Here is a 27,301-nt window from a genome sequence, read left to right on the forward strand (position 1 = left end):
CACCAATTCCCTTTTTAACCCAGTTGTCATAAGGAAGTGGCAGAGGCACACGTTTGACATGTGTCGTGTGTATCCAATGTTTGCGGCCGGCCACACGAATAGCAGTTCTCGTCGCTAGCAGCACTTGATAGGGGCCGACAAATCTGGGCTGAAGGTTCTTCGTCCTGGCAAAGTTCCGTACCACGACGTGGTCGCCAGGTTTCAGCTGATGACCAGGACTCTCCGGTGGCTTTGGCAATGCATCGAAAACCTGTTGGTGAATAAGACTCAATTTAGCAGTCAAGTCGTAAAGGTAATCAATCAACATTGGATATTCCAGAGAACAAAATTCTTTTGGCCTAGGCACTCCCCAAACGTTAGCGGGACGACCGAAAACTATCTCGTAGGGACTAAGCCCAACTCTAGAATGTACAGTCGCTCTTGTTGATAACAAAGCCAAGGGTAGCGCGTCTGGCCAGGACAAACCCGTGGATGCCTGTATTTTAGCAAGTTTCAGCTTGAGGGTGCCATTGTAACCCTCAACTAAACCAGCAGACTGGGGATGGTTTGCACTGTGGAATTTTTGCTTGATCCCTCAACCGGCACACACACTCTGCATAACTTTCCCTACAAACTCACTTCCGTTATCTGACCATATAATCCGTGGCATTCCATACCTAGGGAAGTATTCTTTAAGAAGGATTTTGGCAGTTGATAGGGCAGTGTTGTCCTTTAGTGGATATGCTTCGATCCATCTGGAGAAAGCACAGACTACCACCAGGACGTATTTTAGGTTATTGCAACGATCCATGTGAATGAAATCTAACTGAATCACTTCAAAGGGACAAGAGGGAGGAGCGAAGTGACCAGCAGGTGTTGGGACTCCCTTGCCAGGATTATGCATCAGGCATACCATACCATTTTTCACCACTCTCTCTGCACACTTACTAATCCCATCATTCTTCCAAACTGGAGCCAACATCTTGCAAATTCCTTTAGAACTAATGTGTGCTGCTCCATGTGCCATTGTTACCACTGCAAGCACGTACGCATCAGGCAACATCCAACGCTGTTGCTCCGACAAATCAATCCAACATCCACTCGAGTCCAATTTACCCGTACTCTCTTTCCATGCACGCTTTTCCTCCTCGGTTGCCTCTTTTTGAATCTCTTTCACACTTTCCACTGTATCCTCGCACATTCCAGACTCGGAAATCCATCTTGCAGACGTTGCAACATACATCCTACTCATCATATTTCTAGCTGTCTGTTTAGCGGTTTCATCAGCAAAAGCATTTCCACGACCAACATCATCCGTGATTGCTTTATGAGCACTGCATTTCACAATCGCAACTTCAGTCGGTAAGGTTAGAGATTCCAACAAGTCGTTAACTAGCTGACCATGTTGAATCTTAGTCCCATGGGACGTAATGAAACCTCTTTCTCTCCACAAACGGCCAAAACTATGGGCCACGCCAAATGTGTATTGACTATTTGTGAACACATTTACTCTCTTTCCCTTTGCTAAAACACACGCTCTCGTTAGAGCAATTAATTCTGCAGCTTGGGCAGAATTCTGACTTACTCTTGCAGTCTCCACAATTGTACTCAAAGTCGTTACTGCATAGGCAGCAGACACATCACCATTCTCCAATTTAAAGCACGATCCATCAACATACAACGTGCCATCTGGATCTGACAATGGAGTGTCTTTCAAATCAATTCGTCCTTTAGTCTCTTCCTCGGTTCTGAAACAACAATCATGGGGTTCAGAATTACTCGACTCCTGGTTAGTCGGCAACAATGTTGCTGGATTCAATACATTGCATCTTTTGATTTGAATATGACTAGCTAGCAATGTCAGCTCATAGCCTGATAATCTAGCGCTGGTAAGGTGTTGCGTCTTGGTTCGATTCATGAGTGTATCCACAGCATGAGGAACCATAACCACTAGCATGTTGTTCATCACCAAACCAGCAGATTGTCGAATGGAAGCTGCAGCTGCCGCTGTAGCTCTCAAACAACTAGGCAACGCTCTAGCTACCGGATCTAACGTTGATGAAAAATACGCGCAGGGGCGTTGTTTATCACCAAATCTCTGTGTCAGAACACTCAACGCACAACCTTCTCTCTCATGAACATAGAGCGTAAATGGTTTACTGTAATCGGGTGTACCCAACACAGGAGCTGAACACAGTGCATTTCGTAACTCAGAAAAACTCTCCTGACATTCAGCAGACCATAGCACCGGGCTCGGAACACCTTTCCCAGTCAAAGCTACCAATGGTTTTGCTAAAAGAGAAAAATTTGGAATCCACTGCCTACAGTACGATGTAATACCTAAAAAGGCACGTACTTCTCTCTGTGTGCGGGGAATACTCATCTGCGTAATTGCTTTTATTCTTTCTGGGGTCAACTTCCTTCCCTCCTTTGACAAGAGATGACCTAGGTAGGTCACTCCTTGGCAGCAGTATTGCATTTTTGAAGGTGACACCTTATGATTCAAATTAGACAAATGATGCAATAACGAAATTGTAGCTGCTTTGCAAGTTTCCTCGTCATCGGCAGCCACCAGAAGATCGTCTACATACTGCACTAGTGCAGAACCAGGAGGAAGTACAAAGGAATCCAACTGACTTTTTAATGCCTGACTGTAAATGGACGGACTCTCACAATAGCCTTGTGGAGCACGTTTAAACCTGAAGCTTCGACCTCCTAGAGAGAAGCCGAAAATATCTCTGCTTTCTTCGGCTATCGGAATGCTGAAAAAGGCATTCTTCAAGTCGATAACTGAAAACCATGTGGCTGTAGCAGGAATCAACGTTAACAATGCAGTAATGTCTGGAACCACAGGAAACTGCGGAACCACAATCTTATTAACCTCTCTGAGATCTATAACAAACCTATACACTGGAGGCTTCGAGGGATCAGTACGTTTCAAAATCGGTAATACAGGACTGTTACAGACATTTCCTCTAGTTTCTTCAACCACACCTTTCTTAATCAAGTCTTGCACAATCAACAAAAGTGCACGTTCACCTTCACTAGAAATCTTGTATTGAGAAATTCGTGGAAATTTAACATTAGCTTTCAAAGTGACTACATATGGTGGTATTTCCAAAAGGCCTACATCGTTAGGACCAGTCGCCCAAAGAGTATCAGGGAGTGAACGCAGCTCTGGCGGGAGTGCATCCATTGACAAGTACATCGGAGAGGTGATTCTTTTACCCAATGTAAGCTGTACTCCTGACGGAGAACAGTACAATGTCGCATATAGGCGTTTTAACAAGTCTAAACCAAGCAGATTTTCATTACAACCTGTCGTCAAAATCAAGGGTGCTTTCAATTGACACGGTCCAACAGAAATAGGCAAAGAACCAGATACTGGATTGTATACAGGGGCGCCTGAAAAACCTACAGAAACATTTGTTAAGCCGGACAAAGGTGCGCCAGGGAGTTTCGCATGAATGATAGAACTTTTTGCGGCTCCAGTATCCAACAGAAACGGTTCGACTACACCTGATGTTGCTACTGCGACATAAGGTCCACTCTGATCTACTGGAACTGATACTACTCCCTCTCTCTGTCCATAGCTGTCCTAGTACTCAGTTTGCTGAAATCCCTCATCTACTTCACAATAGTCCTCAACATGATACTGTTGGGATCTATTTTGTTGGGCAGACTGTCCATTTCGTTGATCAAAGTGATTAGAAGGGCGATCGTTCGTCTGTGGGGGCATAGCACCTCGTCCTCGACCTCTAGAATTTTGCATAGAACCACCACGACCTCTTTGAGCTGCTGCAGCATTATTTTGCGCTAAGATCGGACACTCATTTTTATAATGACCCTCTTTCTTACAGTAGGCACACTGGTTCCACTGATATTGCGGCCTCGGTGAACTATAATCTGTCCTTTGATATGACCCTTGCTGTGTATTGGTTTGATTCATGCGAGGCGGATATGCCTGTTGCAAAAGAACTTTAGTTTTTAAATCTTTTGTTTTCTTATCTGATTTCTCCTTCTCCTCTTTATCCCTATTTTCATAATACTGTGCAGTTGCAAGTATTTGCGCAGTTGTAGAGACAGCCCACGCACTCTCGGAATCTTTCAATTTATTGCAAAGCTCTGGTAGCAGATTGTGTACAAATTTATCGACAAACAATCTCTGTCCTCCCTCCGTGCTCATATCTTGACCACTGTGATCCACAAAAGTCTCTTCGAACCTCGTGAAAAAGTCGGAGACACTTTCGTCTTTCTTCTGCCTGCATGCGGACAACTTGTCCCAGTTAACACGCAATGCTGGCATCAGAGTCTTCATCAAGTCAATTATCCTACCTGGAAGATTAGCAATTAGAGGTTCGGGTTTGGAACCACCTATTTGCTGACCATCCGCCGCTATGATAGCTGCCCAATCACCACCTAGGGCAACTGGATGATTTTCTTTACGAATTTTAGCCCAAATTGGTTGCGGAACTACATTCCCAAATAACATGTCAATGTCCGCTAAATTCATCACACAAGCCTCAACTGTATCTTTATAGTATCCAGCAGGATTCTTACGCGGATCTGGCAAGGCCTGTTTCACTGCTAACACTTCAGCTCGCTTCCACGGAATGTGTATCCACACTCTCTGGAATTGCGCCGGAGCGGCTGCAATACCATTCACTGCATCAGCTTGCACAGCTTCACGCCAAATTGGTGGAACCTCCCTCATTGGATATTGGCGATTCAGCTTCGTACTTTGTTTTTCCAAATCTTTCGGTGAACGAAGAGATGGATCATTCCTATAGCTTAAAATCAGTTCCATCGCTTCTTTTATATTTTGACCTACTATCATACCTGCAGCAAACTCTTTCTGAACATTAATTAATTCTTCTAAGTTCGATTCAGAATCATCTTCTTCTAATTCATCACGCAACAGGGAGCACATCTCGTCGAAAACATATCGTTGCGTTGGTTCATTCCACTGCATAAAAGTATCTAATACATCTCTCGTACTATATCTCCTACTCTTCGAAATCCATCTAAGAGCCGTGGAATCTAAGATTCCCCGTTCCTCAGTACTTGGAAGCTGACTACGTCTCTGTACAGACTCAGAGGCAGGAGTCTTAATTAAAGTTTTATAGAAAGGAGACAGAATATTAGAGACAGAATCAGTGATTCTTCGACGAACAGAAAGCGGAGTCATAATACTAGCAGATGTAGAGAACACAGTAGCAGTAGGAACAGATAGACCAGGAACAGTAGGAGTATCAGATAAGGTAGCTTGTGAAGCAGTAGGTGTAAGCGATACAGGTATAGGCAAAGAAGCCGGCACCCCAGGAAGAGGGGGTGCCGAAGGAACATTCACATTAACCACAGGTGGTACAGGAGCTTGGTTCAGGGGACCAGGAGCAGGAATACCAGGTTGTCCAGCAACCGGCAATTGAACATTCGGTACAGGCGGAGCCGTAGCACCCTGTGCATACGGTGGGGGTGACCGTAACAAATAAGACAGCAAAGGATCATTCTCGGAGTCCTCTACCGCCTTAGTTGTACTCGATGGCAAGGCAGGGTAGCACTTGTCGATCGCTAAATTACGCTCTCTAGTAGCCACCTCCATTGCCTTCTCAGACTCGTTGATTTGTAGCTGCTTAGCAGCCTGTTCTAAAGTCAACTCTTGCTCTTTCTGTTCTTTCTTTAACCTTTTAATTTCTCTCTGTTTAGATTCCTTTCGCCAGTAACGGAAAGAATCAAACATTGCCGGCCGGGCTTTCTTCTTAAACAGTTTCACTTCTAAATTATCAAGGACTTCAGGTTCAAAACTACCATGCAGTGGCCAACTAAGGACACCGTCTTTTTCTGTATAGCGGACCCACACCTCATTATAAGATATAGGACCCACACCAAACTTACAATAAAGATCATATAGAGGAGTCCCAATCGGAGGAACCAGACATGAGTCCTCCAGCCGGGAATCACTGTTGCAACCAAAACACGACAACATACAATTTTTCCGACTTACCATTTTACAATCCGGAACACAGAACGAACAAAAACACAAACAGGAATGTGCACTCGAACCAAGAACTTAGGCCTACCAAAAGCGAACAAATGTATCGATACCCAAACTAAACCAATAGATTACCTTAACCAGTACAACTAGTGATAATCTTTACGAAACCAAACCAAACCAAGAACTAAAAAGGATTTTAACAACCCTTACGAAGCAACCAACTAGCAACCACTAAATACTTAACTGAGGCACTGAAGACGTCACCAAGGAGAAACCCGTCTTGTCTCGCCGTACTAAGGACTGCACCTCGGGTCCAAGACAGGGCGACGGTCAAGGCAACGGACCACTGCAGCCGTCCTGAACGGGAACCCTCGTGGAAGAGAACGTCGGGCCACTTTTGCGATATGCCGGGATCGATGAAGTGGGGCGCCTCCCTCAGGCGCCAATTGGAGTTCTGGACTTTTTGGTTCCGTCCAGAGGTGTCAGGGATAACACCCGAAGACCCCGGAGTTCTACCTGTCTCGGTACACAAATAAACAGAAACACGGGCTTCTCGATGGTGGCGTCAAAGACCAAAGGTTTATTACTGCAGGGACACAGAAGTCACAGAAACTACACATGGGCAGTATCTAGGAGCCTGTTCGATTTGTACAAGAAAGGTTGCTCCTTATATACAAAATATTGGCCTTCAGGCGAATTCTTCACATGTTGGTACATTCCCACACCTTTGTGTCCTAAACAATAAATATTTGGCGTTGCACAAGAATCGTCGATAATATCTGATGTCAAACATTACGAAGAGGGGTTCCCACTGTTCCATCACAATCCCATGTCAACATTTCATTCAAGAGCCGGACCGCCTCATCGTAAATTTCGTTACCTCCCCCTAATAAAGATTCAGAAAGAAAGGAACGGAGCCAGGTGCGGAAGATACAAAAGCAGGATAAGAGATGTTTGTGGGTCGTAAATGGGCAAGGCTACCAGCTTCGGCCGCCTAATCATGATCAGGCCAACGAACACGAGAGCCAGTATAGCAGGACTGGCCTCGGGCAGAGGAGGCAGCCTTTGTCGAGTCATGCAGCCACAGCGTGTTCTGCTCTAAGGTGCACGTGTCACTAGAGAGGTGAATCTCTGGCTAAGCTTACGTGTCCTTAATCGAAATGAAGTAATCAGAGGTCATTGCGTATGTGAGGGCAAGAAACACAAAATGGCTGCCATGATCTAAGATGGATGCCATGGGTAGATCAGAAATGTGTTTGTAACAGGAGTACTCTTGCTCGTAGCACAGCGAAAACACCAAGATATGCTAAATGGATCATTTGCGGTTCACTGATACCAAAATTATGTATTTACGACAATGTTGAAAACACGGGTTCAAATCGTCACGGAACCTCACCCCTTGGATGATGTGCCGTTGCTGTCGTCTTCCCCCGTAGAAGAGAATAATCGCGGGCCCCATTCAGGTCATCCGATCGTGGTGAGGCCCACAGTGAAGAGACTGTCCAGAGGACCTCCCTGCGGTCCTGCATTATGTGTTCCAAGTCCGGGAAATCGTGAGTCTCTCCGTAGTGGAGAGTAGTGCCGTGAATGTGCCCTGTGGCGAGTAGTAGCCTTGCAGGGGGGGGATCCCCGGACCGCCCAGGGAGGTGTGGCCTCCTATGTGAATACGGGTTGTCAGATATCGGGGGCCCTTTGGGGATACACCTACTGGTGAGCTTACTTGTCCATTAACTGATAAGATCCGCTGTCAGAGGTGTCACCCGAGGGAGGGTGACCGAGTCCCCCTTGGATGATGTGCCGTCGCTGTCGTCTTCCCCCGCAGAAGAGAATAATCGCGGGCCCCATTCAGGTCATCCGATTGTGGTGAGGCCCACAGTGATGAGACTGTCCGGAGGACCTCCCTGCGTTCCTGCATTATGTGTTTCAAGTCCGGGAAATCGTGAGGCTGCGCGCTATAAGAGGTTTATTCGCATGTCGCCGGGATTGACTGCGTCTCTTGGGTCGTGGTGCCCTTTGTCCCCGACTCGGTTCACGAGCGGGGAACGACAGGGAGTATTGAATGTCATTTGCCAGAAGGCGATGCTTTACGTCCAAGAAGAGTGACCTCTGCTGCTGCACTGCTCTGGCATAGCCGGGAAGACCATCACTTATTTTTCGTCGACACAGAGAGGGCCAAAACAACTCGCGGCCCTGAGCACTGTGTCCCGGTCTTTGAAATGCAGGAATTTAGCCAGCATCGGGCGAGGCGGCGCTCCGAGAGGGTCTGACGCGCCGGCATCCGGTGGGCGCGTTCAATGGAGAAGAACGCTGACCGGTCAGTGTCCGGAGTGAAGGATTTCGTCCATACCTCCATATGGCCCACTGGATCCTGCCCCTCCACTCCCTTCGGCAGGCCCAGGACCCGGATGTTGCAATGCCGAGAACGCCCCTCCAAGTCGACCATGCACTCCTCTATGGTGGACAGGCGAGTCAGGACATCTCCAATCGTCTGCTGATGGTCCTTGACCATCGGTTGTAGATCCGTAAGTATTTTCCTCCCATCGGCGACCCTGTCCGCTAATTTCCGGTGGTCTTCTTTGACTAGTGTGAGGTCTGTTGCAAGAGCGCCCAGCCGTTCCTCCATGGATATTCGGGATTGTTCAATGGCGGCCAGGACGTGGTCCAGCTTGACAAAAATTGATTGGTCTGGCGGGGGTGTAGACGTTGCGGCACCCATCTGGTGGTGGGGCATATTCTCTGGTGCAGTTTCTGGCACAACTGTGGTTTGTGTATGCCTAGGTTTCCCCATTGCGCTGGTGAGGGAGGCTGTATGGTGCTGTGGTCGCGTGCTGTGAAGATCGGGTGGGTTCTGTAGGGATGGCTCCTTCCACAGATGGGGGGACGAACAGGTCCTGACCCCGGCTCCATTCACTGAGTGGGGCACCCACTGTTAGGGCGGAGCTTCTGGATCCAGGTGCAACAACGTCCCCCCGCTCTCGCCTCCTCACTGAGCATTAGACAGGCGCCCTGCGGGGTATCAATGTCCCAGCGTTTGGACCAGTTTCTCCACCCTTCACACCGTCTCCAGTGGTGCCCAGGGCAAACAGTGCTGTAGGAACCGACCCCACCCGGCCCCTATGGATTCGGCGGTTTGAGCGCGGAGCGCCGGGGGGACGATGGAGCCTCTTCTCGGGCAGTCAGCAGTGCACTAGGCCGCCATTGCAAGGCCAGGCAGGCGGCCGGCGGGTCTCAGTAAGGGGCGGGATGGCTGTGCCCCCCCCGTATACAGCAATCCCTGGCGGGAAGTTTGCCCTCCTCTGTGTGACCTACTGTAGGGTGTTCGTTGTTTCCTGGTCCACCACAGGGGGGTGGGGCCAAGTGCCGGGCACCACAATGGGGTCAGGCAGCCCTGGTGCTGAAGGCTCCGTCACTGTCCTGCAGCGGGGAGATAGGGCCGATCCGCGTCCTCCAGCCGCCTCCCGATGGTACTGCCATTCTCTGTGGCCCCGTTCAGCCGCACACAGGCGGGCTAGCTTCCCGGCACCCTCCGCTACGCTGGATGCGGCAGGACCCCGGAACCAGGTCGCCGGTTCTAAGGCACGCTGCGCCGCTGCTCACCCCGGGGGTCTGCCGCTGGTGGTGGGGGCCGCTGGATGTCTGCGTGGCACAGGAGCTCTCGCTGGTTAGGGTCTCAGGCGGCAGCGCTGGTCAAGCTGCCATCATAAAGGCTCCACTCTCGGGCATTAGGCTGGACTGGGCGTAGCCGCCATTTTGTCGTCACCTCGTGGGGGAGTCGTCCCGCTCCAGCACCGGTTTCACCCCAAGATCCGATCCGCTTCGGGGCGACACCACTTCGTCGGGCTCAGCAGGGGTTCCAGTCTCAGGAGCGGCAGAAAAGGTCACGGATTCAGGCTGTAGAACAGTAAGACGGACCGTCCCGCCGAGGAGCCTCAGCAGTGTACTTCCACCATCATGGCCCTCTTGGCCACGCCCCCCTTGTGCTACCTATGTGATGATGCCATGTCCTTTGTGTTTTTGGCCTATAAAAGCTGTCACCAATGTCACATCTTTGGGCATTTAGTACTTATTGTCTGCCTCTGTGCTGCATTATTTGTTGTTCCCCAATAAATCTTGCTAACAGTTGTGCTGAGAGAGACTTGTGTTATTTGTCTTATTCCTTATTATTTCTATTTCAGCTTCTACATGTGCAGAGGCAAGCCCTTCATGGGGCGCTAAAATCAGTCCTAATCTATGTTCCATGTTTGGAATTAATCTATCCCCCACTCCAGGGATTCGAGCAAAATGAACATTATTTGCATCAGTTTTGTATGAGTATTTGAGTGGAAAGCCTTTTGGTAATGTTTTACCACTGTCTCTGCTCGAAGCGATGACAACCTGCATTATTTCGTTGTCTATTTTTGTTTTTGAATGAGTGATTGCAGATACGGAAGCCGTTTGCAAAGCTGCCTTCCCTGCAACGTGAACGCCATCACGTTCATGACTCAGTGTATGGATCACGTGAGTCTTTTGTACTTCTTTCTGTAAGGGAACTACTTGTTCCCAAAGCAACTTATGCTTGATTGTGCCACCTTTTGCATCTTTGAAACCATTTTGAATTCAATTCTGCAAGTATTCATTGTAAGATTGGACGCAATAATAGGAATCGCACACTATGACTGTGGGGAATTCGCGATCAGTATTTTCAAGCGCCATCTTGAATGCCTGTAGTTCAGCTCGCTGAGCTGTACAATATCCTAGAGATTGCTTTTTTGTGACCATAGGTCGGAATTTACAATCGCGCCAGTGACTTTTTTTTAAAAAAAAACCTTTATTTACGTTTGCACACATATACAAAACCGGGCCTACAACCCCCAGGGCTGGCCGCTAAGCAGTTCAATACAGTGTCACAATCAATGTCAGAGCAATCGCCCCTGGGGAGCATAGTAACTCAAATTACCAAGCAAAGCGGTTGTGAATGCAATGCGATGCGGCATCAGGATAGGAGGTTTTCATTTTTCAATATAAAATAGAAAGGATCAGGTATCATATAGTGTCTCGGATCACAAAAAGGAGGGGGGCGAACAGAAAAACGATGTGTCCATACCAAGTTCGCAACCATGAAAATCAGCGACGTTTATACTTGCAGCATCAGTATAAACAGCACATTATTAATATCTACATCATCATCACTGTCCGCCCCGCAGCGCCAAGGCCCCAGAGAGGTCAAGGCACAGGTATAGAAATAAGGATGCAAAGAAAGCCGAACCCACTGCACTAACCCGGAAAAGAAAGGAGAGAAAGGCTAGAAAAGAGAAGAAGAAAAAGAGGCCATAGAACAAAGATAAAAAACTAAATACCCACCCCCACACCCCCCCACCCTGCACCCCTGCAAATGACTACGGCCACCCCCCACGCAGAGTGCCTGTCGCCCAGCAACCAGAGCCCGAAATATAGGAGAAAGGGAAGAAAAGAAAGAAAAGAAACCCCACTCGAGAGGGGAAGTCAGAGGAGGGCATAATATTACGGACTCCCGGTCTCCTTCCCCCACCATAGCCAACCCTGCCCCGGAATCCGGTAGGACAATAAATCAATCCCGTCAACCATAATCCCACAACGAGTAACCCAGACAAGGATCTCAACCCTGGCCCCTTCGATCAAATGTACTGAGGTCGGTAATTAAGGGAAGTCCTTTACACACAATGTCACAGAAGTCGGCAGACCAGGAACGCATAGATGTAGGTCGCTGGTACCACCATCGCCCCTCCCAATCTCCTAGACCGAGCTCCATCTCATCCGCCATCTTGAAAGACCGGTGGAGGAGAGGAATCGACACAGTCCTAGACAGCATATAGTACAAAGTAGATGAGTCCGTAATGGGGACGGCATGTAACTGATCCGAAGGGTGCAAGATCGAAAGTTTCAACGGTTCAATTGGGTGTTCAGGCACATTCCAGTCCGGCAAATCCATCACAATAGGGGCAAACACTGTTTCCACCGCCGGGTCTAAATACGCCTCCGAAACATCCATTGCAACATGGTCTGGCTGCCGGGTCACAAGCGTCGAGTCAGGGTCTGGTCTCAAGCCTGTGGTTTCATCCATCGCAGACAGCAAGTCTCGAGTCCGGGCTTTGATAGTGCCCTCCAGCACCGTCAGCAAAGACGGGCCAGGTCGAACCCGCTCCGTTAAACTCACTCTGTCCTCAGGCATAGCGGTCCCCACGGAGAGGTGCCTTCTCCGGGGCAAGGCCAAGCGGAGCAGGAATAAGCTGTGAGGGAACGGCGGTCAGCGAGCAGTGGCACGCGGCGAGGCACCAACACGGGGTTGTGAGTGCCGGATCCCCGGTCGGGGAACCTCACAATACAGTATCGTGCATCACTCATCGCCTCACCTGCTATAGGGCACCAGGCAGCTGATGGTAACAAGACAATCAAGGAAAAAGTGCGAGTGAACCGGAGACCGGGCCCAACCGCATTCAGTAGCCCGTTGTTGTTCAGCTCGGACCCAGCAGGGCCAGCACTAGAGGTCCCGGCTTCCCAGGTGGGTTAGGCCTCAGTACGGACTTCAACGTATCTTCGCTCCACGGCGGCGGAAAAACTCCGGTATTACACCACTGGAGTGTGGAACGGATCACCCACACAGATCCGGTTCAGGTGAGCAGGAATATCGACAGGATAGTGAAGCATAGGACGGAGGTCAGCGGAGCCGGGAGACTATGCGGCCATCTTGGCTGATGTCGTAGCTCCTCCTCCGCGCCAGTGACTTAACAATCTCAAAGCAAGCACTATAAGCTTGTTTACCCCAATTGCAGGCTGTGCTGATCCGTCTGTATAAATTATATGTTCGTACTGTTCTAGAGGCAGAATCTCAGTGGGCAGAGGACATTCTTGTTCGTATTGTAGAAATTCTTGAGTTTTCAAGTAGGGGTCAAAAACGTATTCAACGTTTGTTGCAGCAAGAGAATTAACCCATTGATCCATCTTGGTTATAAAGCCTTAGCATTTGGAATGCTTGCTTTTGTTACTGCCTCTAAGGTTGGTACAGGTGTAACGACCATTATGCGCTTTCCCTATGCAATGGCTCTCTCTTATGCCTCTGTAGTTTTAACCGCTGTCAGAATTTTTTCTGTAGCAGGGAATTTCATTTCAGCTCGTGTGTACAAGTGTGATTTATAAGCTATTGGTACTTTTTCTCCTTCATTAAAAATTAAGTATGTGAATCCGCATCTTCCTGGAATGATTCGGATTACAAGGTTGCGTACGGTTACACGTGTTTGTAAGTGTGTTGTTGCCTTCATGTCCGTTTGAACTGAACGCAAAATTTCTGTGGGTTTTTGAGTCCAATTAGTTGTTTTAAAATCAGGTTTGAATAATGTGTAGAGAGGTTTAACTCTTTCTGCATAATTTAGAATGTAAGTTCTTCCAAAATTCAGGACACCTAGAATCAACTGTAAGTTTTTCAGGGTTTTTGGAGGATGGAGCAGAACACATTTCTCTACAAATGTTTGCTGCCAGGCTTTTGCCTTCACTTGAAAGTTCGTATCCTAAAAATAGGACGTTGAGATGGGCAATTTGTGATTTTTTTAAATTGAATTCGTACCCTTCAGATGCGAAGACAAGTATTATGGTTTTCACTCTGTTCAAGTGCTTGTCCAAGTCATTGTCTATTAGATAGATGTCATTGACATAAGATAATGCCTCATCATCATACGTTTGTAGTAACTGTTACTCTGGCTGAAAATAACCCTGGACTATTCCTGAATTGCTGGGGAGATGACAAAAGTGATGCTGTGTCCCCATAATTGGGAAAGCGATCAAGTACCTGCTTTCAGGTGCAATGTTTTGACAGAAGAAACCATTAGAAATATCTAATGTAATTTTATATTTTTTACGCACAATATTATTCATTAGTGCTGCACTGTGTGCATTTTGAACCGCAAAGGTTATGCAACAGGAGTTTAAATGTCTTAAGTCCAAGACTAGACGATATATATTGTCTGGTTTGGAGACAGGAAATAATTGCTCAATGACGAGGTGCATGTTTCAATCACCCCTTGGTATTCAAGTTGATCTAATATCTCCTTGACCATTTTTTAGCTTCTTGCCTAACTGGATACTGCCTTTGTGCAGTTGGTTGAGTTTTTAACTGAATTTTATGGAGAGGAGAATCCTCCATCAACCTTGGTTGACTGGTTTGTCCACTTGGGCTTTCTTTTTGCCCATCGTGTCCCCTCTTGGAAGGACAGAAAATGACAGAAAAAAAAGAAAAGCCACAAGAAAGAAAAATGATTCACTGACCAATGCCTTTAACCTCAATCAACAATCTCCTCTTTACCAATCCCATTCTAAAAAAACCCGGCTCTGATCCAGCTGTATTAGGTAACTATGAACCTATCTCCCTCCTCCCCTATCTGGGGAAGGTATTAGAGACTCATGTCACCCGCTGCCCAAGCGCCTTAATTGAGAAAACTCACTTCCTAGATGACCAGCAGGCCGGCTTCAGACCGGCCCACTCTACGGAAGCAGTCGTCGTGGCTGTTATGGATGCGCTGAGACAGGGGGCTGATAAGAACTTGGCCCAGGCCTTGGTGTTACTAGATCTTTCGGCCGCTTTTGACACGGTCGATCATGTTATCATGATCGACCGTGTCAGAAATGCGGGTATCCAGGGCCTGGCCTTGTCCTGGATTGGGTCCTTCCTTCAACAACGCTCCCAATCGGTTCAGCTTTCCACCTTCTCTGCCCCCCAAATCTCACTTTCCTGTGGTGTCTCCCAGGGTTCCGCTTTGTCCCCCCTTTTATTTAATCTGTACATGCAACCCCTTCTAGCTTCTCTTCGTCACTCTCCTGTCACCATCTTCAATTATGCAGACGACCTGACACTAATTTTTCCCATTGATCTCTCTCCTCTATCTTGCTCTAACTTTCAATCAATCATGCTTACCATCTATGAGTGGATGAACTTCAGCCAGCTGAAGCTCAACCCCAGCAAGACCGAGTTGGTTCTGATCGGTGGGCCCACAAACCCTTGGAGTCCTAATTTTTGGCACCCAGCTCATGGTTCCCCCCCCTGCCCAGTCAACTCCGTGAAGAGCCTTGGTGTCATCATCTCCAGTGACCTATCGATGAGGCCTCAAATCAACTCTGTTACCTCGGCCTGCTTTTATCACCTACGCAGAATTGGTAAAATCCGAAGGTTCTTATCCCCAGAGGCTCTCATTCTTGTAATCATGGCCCTGGTCACCTCAAGCATTGACTATGCGAACTGTCTGTATGTGGGGATCCCCGCATACCACCTTCATCGGCTTCAGCTGGTACAAAACCAGGCGGCCAGATTGGTCTTTCAACAACCCAAGTACCAACATGTCATGCCCTTGTTGAAAAGACTGCACTGGCTCCCGGTTGCGTACCGCTGTATCTTTAAAATGGGCTACACTGTTTTCAAATCTTTATCTGCTTCTGCCACTGCTTTTATTTCTCTCAGCCTCAATTGTCACATTCCATCAGGGCATCTCAGGTCCTCTGCTCACAATCTCTTGATCACCCCCAGGTTCAAACGGAAGAAACATGGCGGTGCCTGTTTCTCCTTCCTTGCTCCTTCTACCTGGAACTCCTTCCCTCTCTCAATCCGGCTCACTCCTGATTACATCACCTTTCGTAAAAACTTGAAAACGTATCTGTTCCAATTAGCTCACGATTAGTCCCTTACTCACCTGCTTCTTCTCCCCACTTGTCTCTGAGCGCCATGAAACCAATTGGTGACCGTGCGCGGTAACAAGCTCTTTTAACATAACATAACATAACATAGAAGAAAGAAGATAAGACTGAAGAAGCTGCAGATATGAAAGAGGGAGGGCCCAGCCCAGCCTCTTCAGATGATGACAGGCAAAGACGGGCCCACACTTGGCCCAGGCTTTGCCCGGGCATGTCTCGTACAGCGGGAAGACCAGTAGCACTTTTGAGTGCTAGTTGAACGGCAGCCCTGCCCCCTTCCTAGCTTCTGATGATCGCGCCTCCTTGCGTGCTGTAAACTGGGAGATGGAGTCTCCCTTTGTGCAGCAACAGTTGTGGCACTGGAACAAGGGCTCACACACCCCTGCAGGCTCTCTGCGTCTCCAGGTCAGCGGGGAGAGCAGCATTGATTTTGTGCATTGGTTGGAGGGCAGTTCCTCCCCTTTCCTGGCTCCCACTGATCGCGCTCCCGGCGCATGGTAAGCTGGGAGTTGGAGTCTCCCCCTCGCAGCAACAGTTGTGATAATGGGCTGAGGGGTCACACAAACTCAAAGCACCTCAGCATGTCGGGTGCAATGGGGAGAACCGTAGTGCTTTTAAGCGATCATTGGAGAGCAGCCCTGACCCCATCCTGGCTCCCAATGATCGCGCCGCTTGTGCTTGGTAAACTGGGAGTTGGAGTGTTTGAGCGCTCCTTAAAGGGCAGTCCCACCGCCTTCCTGGCTCCTAATTATCACGCCTCTTGACGTATGGTAAACTGGGGGTTGGAGTCTCCCCCTTTGCAGAACCACTTGTGGCAATGGGCTGGGAGCTCACACACCCTCATAGCAACTCAGCGTGTGCCGCCTCACTTTTCACTATGCCTCCTTCACTCAAGGCATCTTCTCAGGATCTCCAAAAACAGATCGATCTTCTCACTCCTATAGAAATGAAACCAATATTAGACTCTGATGACCTTGTCAACTACCCATCCATTACTCACCGAGCCATTAGCAGCAAGATCACCGACAAGTAATCTACGCTGAACTCCAAGATCAAATCACTACTTACCATTCCTGCACGACTACTAGTCTAACTTCACATTATGTTGCAGCATGGAGACTACTACCTTACATATCATAGACAATGTCCTATTCACCATGGATAAAGATGACCCTGTCTCCTGATATTGGTGGTTTTCCGTATGTGAATCCAGAATCTGGAACAAAAGCTTCATATCCATCCTATCCATAACAATTTATGAAAGAGTTGAACACACCACTTTAGAGAACAATGGATCACAACATATTACCAGTCCAATACCCAGCTATCTCTTCAATCACTCTTTGACTGTATTTTTGTCTTTGACCTGTAAAATATCATAAACCTACAGTTATTGATCTATTTAGTGTTTTTTAGAACGCAAACATGACCCGGGTATCAGATTGCTTTACAGGGATAACAAGATCTTTGGTAGGCCAGAGAAGGTTGAGCATCTGTATTCGATTCTAGAGATAACTAATGCCTGAACATCCATGATTCTAGAGATAACTAATGCCTGAACGTCCATGATTCTAAAGATAACTAATGCCTGAACAGCCATGATTCTAGAGATAACTAATGCCTGAACAGCCATGATTCTAGAGATAACTAATGCCTGAACAGCCATTTTAAGATCCGAAGCATCAAGCAATGCTTTTAGTTTTCTCAAGTAGCTCAGGTGAAATTAGATCCAGTTTAATGCTTCAGTAGTTTAAACCTGAACTCAACCCCTGGTAGCTTCCTACTTTGCATGACTTAGTACATCCTGAAATACATTTTGTGTCAAGGCTGCGCCAATAAATGAGGTGTAACCACGAAGCAAACTGTTAGTAAATCTTTGCCTTCATTTAAAACATGTAGGTGAAAATCTTTCAGTAGAGCAGGGGACCAGAATGGATCCCACAAGCGTTCCACATCATCAGATGGGTGTTGATCAAGGCCCCAGTGAAGCAGTTGATTTTTGCAGGGGAAGCTCCTAGCAGGAAAATTGGAATTTCATGCGGGGGGACGTCCTCTCAGTGACTGGATACTATTGGCACCTTTGCACAGTCAACATTTTTACCTCCACACTTGGATCTAGATTTACAAGTAGTTTGTGGCAAGTTTGAATTAGGTTTTAAACGCAAACCTGCGGCAGAGTGTTGTGGTGGGATTGACCATCCACTGCAACTCACGCTTTACGTTCAATTGTAGTCCAATGTGCTGATTGCGTCACTTTGTCAAAAAATGCGGTTGTACCCTTATAAAGCTAAGAAAGAGGCTGGGCCACTTGAAAGGCAAATACAAACAAAGTACCTCTACCTCTAACTGGCAATTATTCAGAAAGATACAGACTGTCACCTTCAGTGGCATCACACAAATTAATTGCAATAACACATTAGAAACGACATTTCAACAGAATATTTGATTGTATTTGTATTCAAGATGCAATGAACATGCGCCCCCCATCAAGCCATAACAATACATGCTTCCACCAGAGCAAATAACCTTGATTGTGTTTCTCAAAAAGAATATGACGATCTAGAATAACAAACTAAACAATCACCTGCTGAAAATAGATATGTTTATTATAATAGTTGGTCTGCCACTATAAATACTTATTGGCCAGCCCCTCCAGTTTGGACTCTGCCTTACCCGAAAAGAGCCTGTGATTTTCTTTTTTAAATGCCCTCTTCCACAGCCTCCTGATTACTCAAATGAAAACACAATCTCTGTGTAAACCAATACTTATTGATGCTTACAAGGTAGTCTCTAAGTTCTATTACCCCAAGCTCTTCCTCACCATAAAACAATCAGCATACTTGAGATTGTATGTTAGCTAAAATGTAAAGCAATATTAGCATCATGGGCATCCACTGGACTCTTCCAACCCACACAGCTCCATCTCCACGAGAGAGCAGAGCACTGCTCGGCTCACTGGATCATGACTGATGGTGGAGGCTGGTGATGATACTCCGAAGAGAGGAAATGACACGCATCATCCTATAGAAAGTCCTGTTTCTCTTTCAGAGTCCTTCAGTCAGGATATTGGCCCTTTTAGGTTTTGCAAAAGTGGAGCCAGCATACAGTAATGCACCATTTCGAACAAATCCTTTGTGCAGATATACATTCAATAATCCTTTCTGTAACTGAGACATCACTTAGTTATAATACTAGGAATAGGCTGTAATTAGGTGTTTCCCTACATTCTTTTGATGCTATATATTCCACTACTTACCCTAAACAAAAAACAATGCACTAATCGTACACGTTTAGGGCCATATTTATAACTGTTCACGCAATGCAATGCAGCAAGACACCTGGTTGCACTGTTCTGAGTGAAGGAGATAGGTCTGGATTGTCCATAGCTATCAAGATGTGGCACATTCCTGCTCTTTCCTTACGCTGGGGCACTCTCGGCTGTTTAGTGCAAAAGCAAGCTCCCTTTCAGCATGCACACTTGCAGGCAGGATTGTTGTTGTGCAGGAAGGTGGCACCTCCCAGCACAAAAACAATCCTTTGAGGATTTTTTCTCTTTATACATTTACTGTAGAATGCGTAGCATTTTGACACATCTCTGGGTCTGACACTCATGGTAAATCAAGGAATGCGCCAAAATCCATGGGTGGATGCAGAGAGAGCCCGACACCAAGATGGCCGCTTGCTAGCGAGGCTCTGACGACGGAACTGAAAATCTACATTTATCTGTTGACCTAGTCGACATCACTGCTTCAAATAGCCCGGAGAGACCGCAGCCCTGATCAGCATGAATTTCACTGTCGGCAGCACTGAGGCAGAGTGACTTGCGAATATTTGGAGAGGCAGAGCTGCGGCCTGGCCAGTAGGTGGAGTGTGGTGATGCAACCTGAGGAGCGCGAAGCGAGTAGCGCTGCCAGAGAGCACCTGAAATCGCTAGACTATCTGGGGAAAGAAGCAGACCACCTTTACTTGTACCCGAGGATGCAGAGTCACAACAGCACCCTCCTGAGGCCTCAGATACGCATAGTTACAAGTGCCCAGGCCTCTGGGAAGTGACCTGCTCCCTCGCATGATAGACTGACCGGTAGGCCCTGCGCTGGCCCATACGCGGGCAAGGCAAAGGTGGAATCCAAGGCCTAGATAAGGCCAACAAGTGCTCACTACGGTGGGACCTGGAATGGTGTCCAGGGCCCGCTATCAATAAACGCACTTCCAATAGGGGAAGAAATCAAGCTGCAACCTGGACCTGAGGCAGGTGGCGCTCCATAGGTGAAAGCGCTGCATGCCGCATAGCAGGAAACGATTGAGTGCAAGATTGCAGCGGAAAAAGGCCCCCACCGCAGAGCATGGAAACAGCAGGTAAGAGCACCTGAGAGTGGCCCATAATGCACCGGGGCCTCACATCCATATAACCAGGCACTAACGTTGACTCACAGAGCCACCTGTTTTAGGAAAGCAGCGTCTTAGCAAATGCAGACTTCAGGAGGGCTGCATTGAATTTGCACGGAAGTCTCCCTGTTCACCCAAGGCCAGATCTCCACTACAGCAGACTGCCAATTGACAGACTGAGGGCATTAGCCCAGCCACTCCCCTGTGTACGAACAATGAGCCTAGAAGTAGCTCCCCATAACAACTACCATCACATCTTCTGCAATAAGTGGTGCCCCGGGATGTGGAACAACTGAGAGACACATAACTGGTGCACTCTGAACAAAAGCTGCTTAGAGACATACTGTCCCGGAGTGTAAAGGGCCTACCAAGTTTGATCGAATGTCTTACTCAACCACTAGACAACAGGCCAGTTGCACAAGGGGAACTAAACACAGCAGGTGATACCCCAACCCGGTAAAAAATACGCACCTGGAGTTGCCGTCACCATTGCTACAAGCGCACGACCGTGTGGTAGTGCACAGTTTACTCGAAGAATGGGGAAAACGGACACCAAATAACAAAAACTGATCTTCGAGCAGCGGAAACCCACCGAGGGCCTCCAGCTATGGAGTACAGCCGCTGGAAGTGGACTAAGCCAGCACAACCCCTCCTGAACCAGACATCTGTGAAATGTTCAGGGATCTCAAGCAATCCCTCACAGCTATTGACAATAAAATCGATTCCCTGTCACACAGATTTGACCGCCTATAGGAGAAGGTGACGAAACATGGAGAACATCTCGAACAGGTGGAACAGCGCAAGATACGTCATGATAGGTGGCTCGCCAGGAGGACAACCAATCAGATTTATCTCACTATATGGCCCTAACACAGATGACCCTGGCTTCTTTGCGGAGGTTTGGAGAGTGGTGAACTATCTTGGCCCAGGTGCTATAATCTGAGGAGGGGACTACAATGTAGTACTTGACACCCAAAAAGATAGATCAGGTGATTCCCACCACCCTTATCCCGAGCGGCAGCATAATTGCAAGGCATAATCTCAGAGACTATCCTGATAGATGTTTGGCGCCATAGACACCCTCAAGAGATGTGGGCACATGCATGTCGTCCATCAGGCCCTGATATTCGTGGATAGACTATTGGCTGATCTCCTGAATTGCAGCAACGTGGGTCACGGAGGTGCAGCATTTGCCCAGAACCCTCTTGGATCACTCCCTGGTAATGCTAACACTGGATCTCCCAAACTACCCCCTTAGAGCCTTCACCTGCGCCAGGTGTGCTACGAGACTAGGTTGTCCGTGAAACCATTAGACAGGCCCTACCTGAATATTTCCTTCTCAACAAAGACACAGTCGACTACCCCTCAACCCTATGGGAAGCCTTTAAAACCATCATACCGGGTGACTGCATCGCTAAACAGGAAGGAGTTCTTTGGTAACTGCAGGTGGACCGAAAATGTTTAAAAAGTGAAATACAGACCATATTGCAGGAGTTCTTTGCCAACAAAAATAACAATCTGCTACGCACAGTCACAGATAAACTAGATGAGTACTAGTAGGCGGCCATTAAGAAAACACACTTCCTTAGCAAAGAAACTAGAGCCCAGGGATATGGAGAGGGAGAGCACAAAGCAAAGACGCTGGCGGGGCTCCTCCGGAAGTCCTGGGCCAGCACCAAACTGGTAAGCCATTCATGAAGGGGCTTATCACCCTTTTGACTAAGATGGTAAACTGTGACTGGGGTTGTAAAACAGTGGTACATGGCGATTGCACTCGCTATTAGGAAGGGACACCCTTGGCACACCTCTTCCTAATAGTAAGTTGCTAACCCTATTTTGGGAGTTGCTAATAGGTTAGTGAATCGCAAAATAGGGTTAGTACATTGGGCAGATGTTTTTTGTGGTCACAAAGTGGCCAGATTTCCCTTTGAGACAGCAAAAAAAATCATACATCTGCCCCTTATGCCCACGCAATCTCGACCTAAAGATATATGGGGCCTACTCTAAAAATATATGCAATCGCATGCAGATAACGAGGAGCCCACCAACCTCAGATCCTGAATCATCAATGAGTAGCATGAAATACACCAACCGCGTACCCCGATGTGGATGGTTTCAATCCCTCTGACTAGACAAGCCTGAAAGGTCACCTCCAACCCTCTTTTCTTGCAACCTCCCTCCATCCTAGTTTGCAATAATGGCATTTTTTTTCTGTGACTACAACAGGTATCGTGTGATTGAACAATATTTTCGGCAATGTAAATTATTGACTATGCGTCTAGGATGCGACTGGAAGAAGGTCGCATGAACTATGAATATATCATCATGGTATGTACGTGGGCACTAAGAGAAGTCGGCCTGTTACCACTGCTATCCGTTGCAGTACTTTGTATAACTGTAAATCTTGAATAAAGTTAAAAAAAATCCATGGGTAGGTGCATGGGAACACACACTCTCCATGCCAGGAATGCACAAAGGCAGAGAGTTTTGTGGCTTGTGTTTCTCCAGATTTACCAAGCACCACAGGGTCATGCACCCCCGCCATTGGTTTATCAGTATCCCCCCAGCGCCAAGAAACTGCTTGGTAGACGCGCGCTTTATAAATTCTTTTAAATTCACATTCAAATTCAAGCAAGGTGCCCTTGCATTGCTTGGTAAATTTCATCTAGGTTTTGCATTGCTCTTGTGTTATCTTGCGTGGCGCAAGGGGGATGCAACATTTTGATGACTATGCCCCTTGATATTTATATTTTGTTTTTGCAATTTAAAACCAACTACGATGTGATATTCATTACTGTGACTACTCTAGATATTACAAAAAATGAATAGTAAACTGCGACATACTCCGTTCATTCCTAAGACCTAGTTATTGGTAATCAATCATCCAATGTTACCCCCTAGAGCTCTCGAGTCCACAGAAATCAATCTAGTACAAATATTTATATTTTATTTTACATATAAAATCCCAGTATGCCAACAGGCCTTGCCCACAACAATATACGTCTCACCTCATTATTATCATTTAAATGAGAGGTCGTAATAACATACTTCTTTCATCACGATCTACAGGTGTCCATGTACCAAAATATCAAAATATCTCCAGCTCTCCGATAACCTCATATAATCATAGTGTATATTTCACTCATAACAGCCGGACCTATCAGATCTGAGAACGATTGCACCATTCTCATTAAACTATTATTTCCTAGCACATCCCAGTTAATCAATTCTTTATTTTAAAGATTTGTTTTATTTTTGCTTTCTATTATTAACATATTTTATATTTAGATTGTATATACTGACTGCGTGAGTCAAGCAAAGTATACCCACACCGTATTGTCAAAGTACTGTCACTAAATATTCATCATATGTGTCAAAAGTTTGTAACATACAGTTTCTAGTTGAGACAAGTGCTATTACTTCCTACTTGTCAAATATCCAATCCATCCCAACATAAGATCGCAGTTTAATCTCAAATCAACCATATCAATAATAATGAAAATTGTATCATCCTAGCAAATCCCAATAAGTCAAATATTATTCCTCTGTGAACTAACATCATCCCATTAATTAACACCACACCGTCCACGAGAGTACCATCTCAAAGATTTCAACATTTATGAAATTCCATTCTTACATAGGGAAGAAGGAAAGGAGGTAAAATCAAACCAAGGCCTCAGCGTAATGTAATTTCTGACACTGCTTTGTTGCCAGAGTGATAATTCCAAAATATGACGTCCCATACACATAAGTACATGAGTGTTAATATCATAACAGTATTATAACTAAAGAAAAAGTCACCAACACCCATAAAATGCTATAGCCTGTCTGTGATAAGTAGTCTCACCCTAAATGTAAATGGACAATAGAAATTTTAACACCCCCTACAAAACTACTATCAGCCCCTATGTACATTTCTAGTACTCAAGAAATATTGCAGTTCATGACCTAAATTCAATCCTTTGTCTACTGCCTGCAATTGTACTACCACGGCCTTAACATTGTCTGAGCCTCATTCTCTATTTCCAACTCTTACATTATTCTGCACTAATTCAATCAGTGGAATCTGAACCGCAAGTGTATATTTGGGCACCACATTTTTTAGCATGAACTGCAATAATATATCCTTCATCTAATTGTTTCAATGTTCTAAAGTGTTCAGAAATACAATTTTTCAGAGGTCGAATAGTACTTCCCACTTATATTTTGTCACATCTACAAATTAAGACATAAACAACATGTTTAGTTGTACAATAAATGTGTGTATAGAAATAAAATGGTTGTGAGTTGATGTAATCAAACTCTTTTATTCCATTTATAGATAGGTTGCACATATTACACTGTCCACACATGTGTGAGCCCTTACTCATCCTATGTAGCAATGTTTCATTCACTTGTTATGTTGCAGGGTAGCTGGGCAGACAATATTATGTATTGTATGTATTGTATTGTACTTTGAGGAATCCTAGCTTGAATTGCTATCGCTACCGAACGCTGCAGCTGGGGCTTTCTTAACAGCGTTTTTGCCCGCCCGCCCGCCTCCCGCTCTCCGGACCTGATTTGATAAGGCTCTAGCATCGAGCGGAGCGCGGAGCAGGGACAACTAAACTACTAATCCCAGCAGCACCAGCGGCATCAGCCACGTCAGTTTCGCGCCAGGAGGCGCAGAAAAACGGTGACACCCCCGTCTCGCGGGACGCGAGCGGGACGCCCGGAGCGAAGCCCGGGCAAAGGGCGGGCCCTCTGTGGCCCTCGGTGGCTGAGGTAGGCTGGGCTGGGCCCGGTTATTTATATTGACATTTTCTCATATATATATGGTTATACGCCTGACTGTCTGAGGAAGTCCCATTTATTGGAATTTATTCGACGCTTCCTCGTACTCTACTGTCGGACAGACACTATTGCATCTCCAGGACTATATTTATTATTTTATGATTATCGTATTATATGTTTGTAATCATTCTTCTGGAGGTATATCACTTTAATACCTAACTTTCGTGGAATCATTCTATAGAAGGTGTCTAAAAAATTACGTTCAGGAAGGGTAGTGGGAGCAAAACCTGGTGCAAAAATAGTTATTACCCGTACAAGAAACAAATCTGTGAACAATCCCCCGTTGAAGGGTGAATGCCAACTCTTTGAATTATGGGACCTGCCTCCCCCCAAGAAATCTAATTTTGCTGCCACAGAAGTTCCCAGTGCCACGGTCCAGGAGGTTCATATTCAAGGTATTACAGACCCTCCGCCCCCTCCCGTGCAGCCTGTGTCTCTTCAACCGGCGGCAGAGGTGTTTTCTTCCCCTGTTCTTTCTGAAGGGAAGGTGGAGAGTATTCTTGATCTTCCGGTACCTGTAAGTGAACTTGCAAATCAACCTTCTATGCCTCAAACCCCTCTGAATGATAGGTTGGGCGGCGATTTATCCTCACTTTCTATTGACCTTGAACTCTGTGGCCACTATGTAAATACAGCTAAAGTGGAGACTCAGGACCCTATTAAGCCCTCGGGGGGTGCTACTCCATCTGGGTTAATGCTGTATAGTAGTACCCCTTCATTAAACGCTCGGGACATGTCCGATTTGTTAAATATTTCCAGGAGTCCGGTTCTCAATCTATCTGGTATCTGTCGTCCAGCAGAAGCATGTGAAAAACCGATTTCCGAATCCATGATTGCTCTGGAACAATTATTAGCCTCTATCTTACTTCTACTGGGGAAATTTGTAGGCAGCTCGGATTGTATCTTGGATTCAGTCACCCAAATACTGAAGACATTGCTACAAAAGTCGCCAGATATGAGGAGTGTATCCACGCCCATGACCGAGCGCAGCTTGCCAAAGGAGCAAATAAATGTGCCTATAGTGGAGTCAGTTTTGAAGGCTGCAACAGCAGTTTTGGAAACACACAACTTAGCTATGCCCTTAACTGCAGTGCCTAACTGTATTAAGAGCTCAGTTCTTGAGATCGAGGAAGAAAACAAATCTGCTTCCGGTCCTAAAGTGGTTCAAGATCTATTCCCTATCTTCATGTCTGAAAACAAAAAAGAACCTATGGACGATAATCATGAGGTAAAGGTAAAAAGTGGTAAACATAGAAATAATAAAGGGAATAAAAAGAAACCAATTCGAAAATACAGGAAGAAAAGGCAGCGTCGGATAATCTTCCAAAAATCCTTGGTTGCACTGGAGAATGAAGATTTAGATTTGGATCCCTCCTCTACATCCTTAAAGGCGGAAATTCAACTGAACTCACCCATCTCGACATCTTTAAGGGTGGAAAGTGATCTGTGTCCTCCAACGTCTTCGGAAGTTATGCCACAAATGGGGGGTCATCTCCCAAGCCTTTCTCCACTGACTGCGACAGGAGCTCCAATCCTACACTCTGCTGGGGCCCTTAATCCCTTGGCCCCTCCTTTTGCCGCAGCCCTAGAGATTGGAGACCGCTCCCTTCCTGCCCGTTCTTTTACAAATTTAAAGGCTTCTGCGGATGTTTTTGTGTTGGACTTTTTACCTTTATTTGATGTTGACCTACCCCTAAATAGAGCTTGGCTTCTTAAGCGCTTTAGCGAGATTGAAAGCCTTCACCACATTCAATCGAGGGACATTGAGTTAGTCTCCCTGTCGGGTGGAGTCAGGGTTTTGAGTATAAGGGTTAAATTCTATTCTCCAATTATAGTAAATCTGATATTGCAGCATGCCGAGAATTTTCAACGTACTGGTATCGACATTCTCCCGATTTCTAACCTTGGTAACACAAATCCTTCTTTTGGGAAGGTATTCAGAGGTGATGAACAAAATGGGGTAGCCTCTCCCCTTAGAGACCTGAAAATGTGGGTCTCTAGGGGAAAACGCTCGGTCTCGCACGTGAAGCCACTCCCGCTAACTCAGAATTCCTCTTTTATAGAGGATAACAACCAGTGGAATTGGCTGCATAGTGCCTTATCGACAAAAACAACAAAAGATAATCCCAAATTGTTCCATCATCTTTAACACCTCATTAAAAATTATCTCTTGGAATGCGGCAGGGATTCACAGTAGCCCAGAGAAATTTGATTTCTTATTTTCTCTAGGAGCCAACATAATTTGTATACAGGAAACCTGGTGCATTAACACGCTGGTTGCTCCTAAGGATTTCTATGCCTTGGAAGTGCCTGCTGCCCCTTCCAAGAAAGGTCATGCTAGGGGGGGAATCGCTTGCTTACTATCTAATAAATTGCAATGGAGATTCTCCCATTATATCGACCCAAGCAAACTTTTCC

The sequence above is a fragment of the Lissotriton vulgaris genome, chromosome 6, assembly GCF_964263255.1.
Source record: "Lissotriton vulgaris chromosome 6, aLisVul1.2, whole genome shotgun sequence".
NCBI lineage: Eukaryota > Metazoa > Chordata > Amphibia > Caudata > Salamandridae > Lissotriton > Lissotriton vulgaris.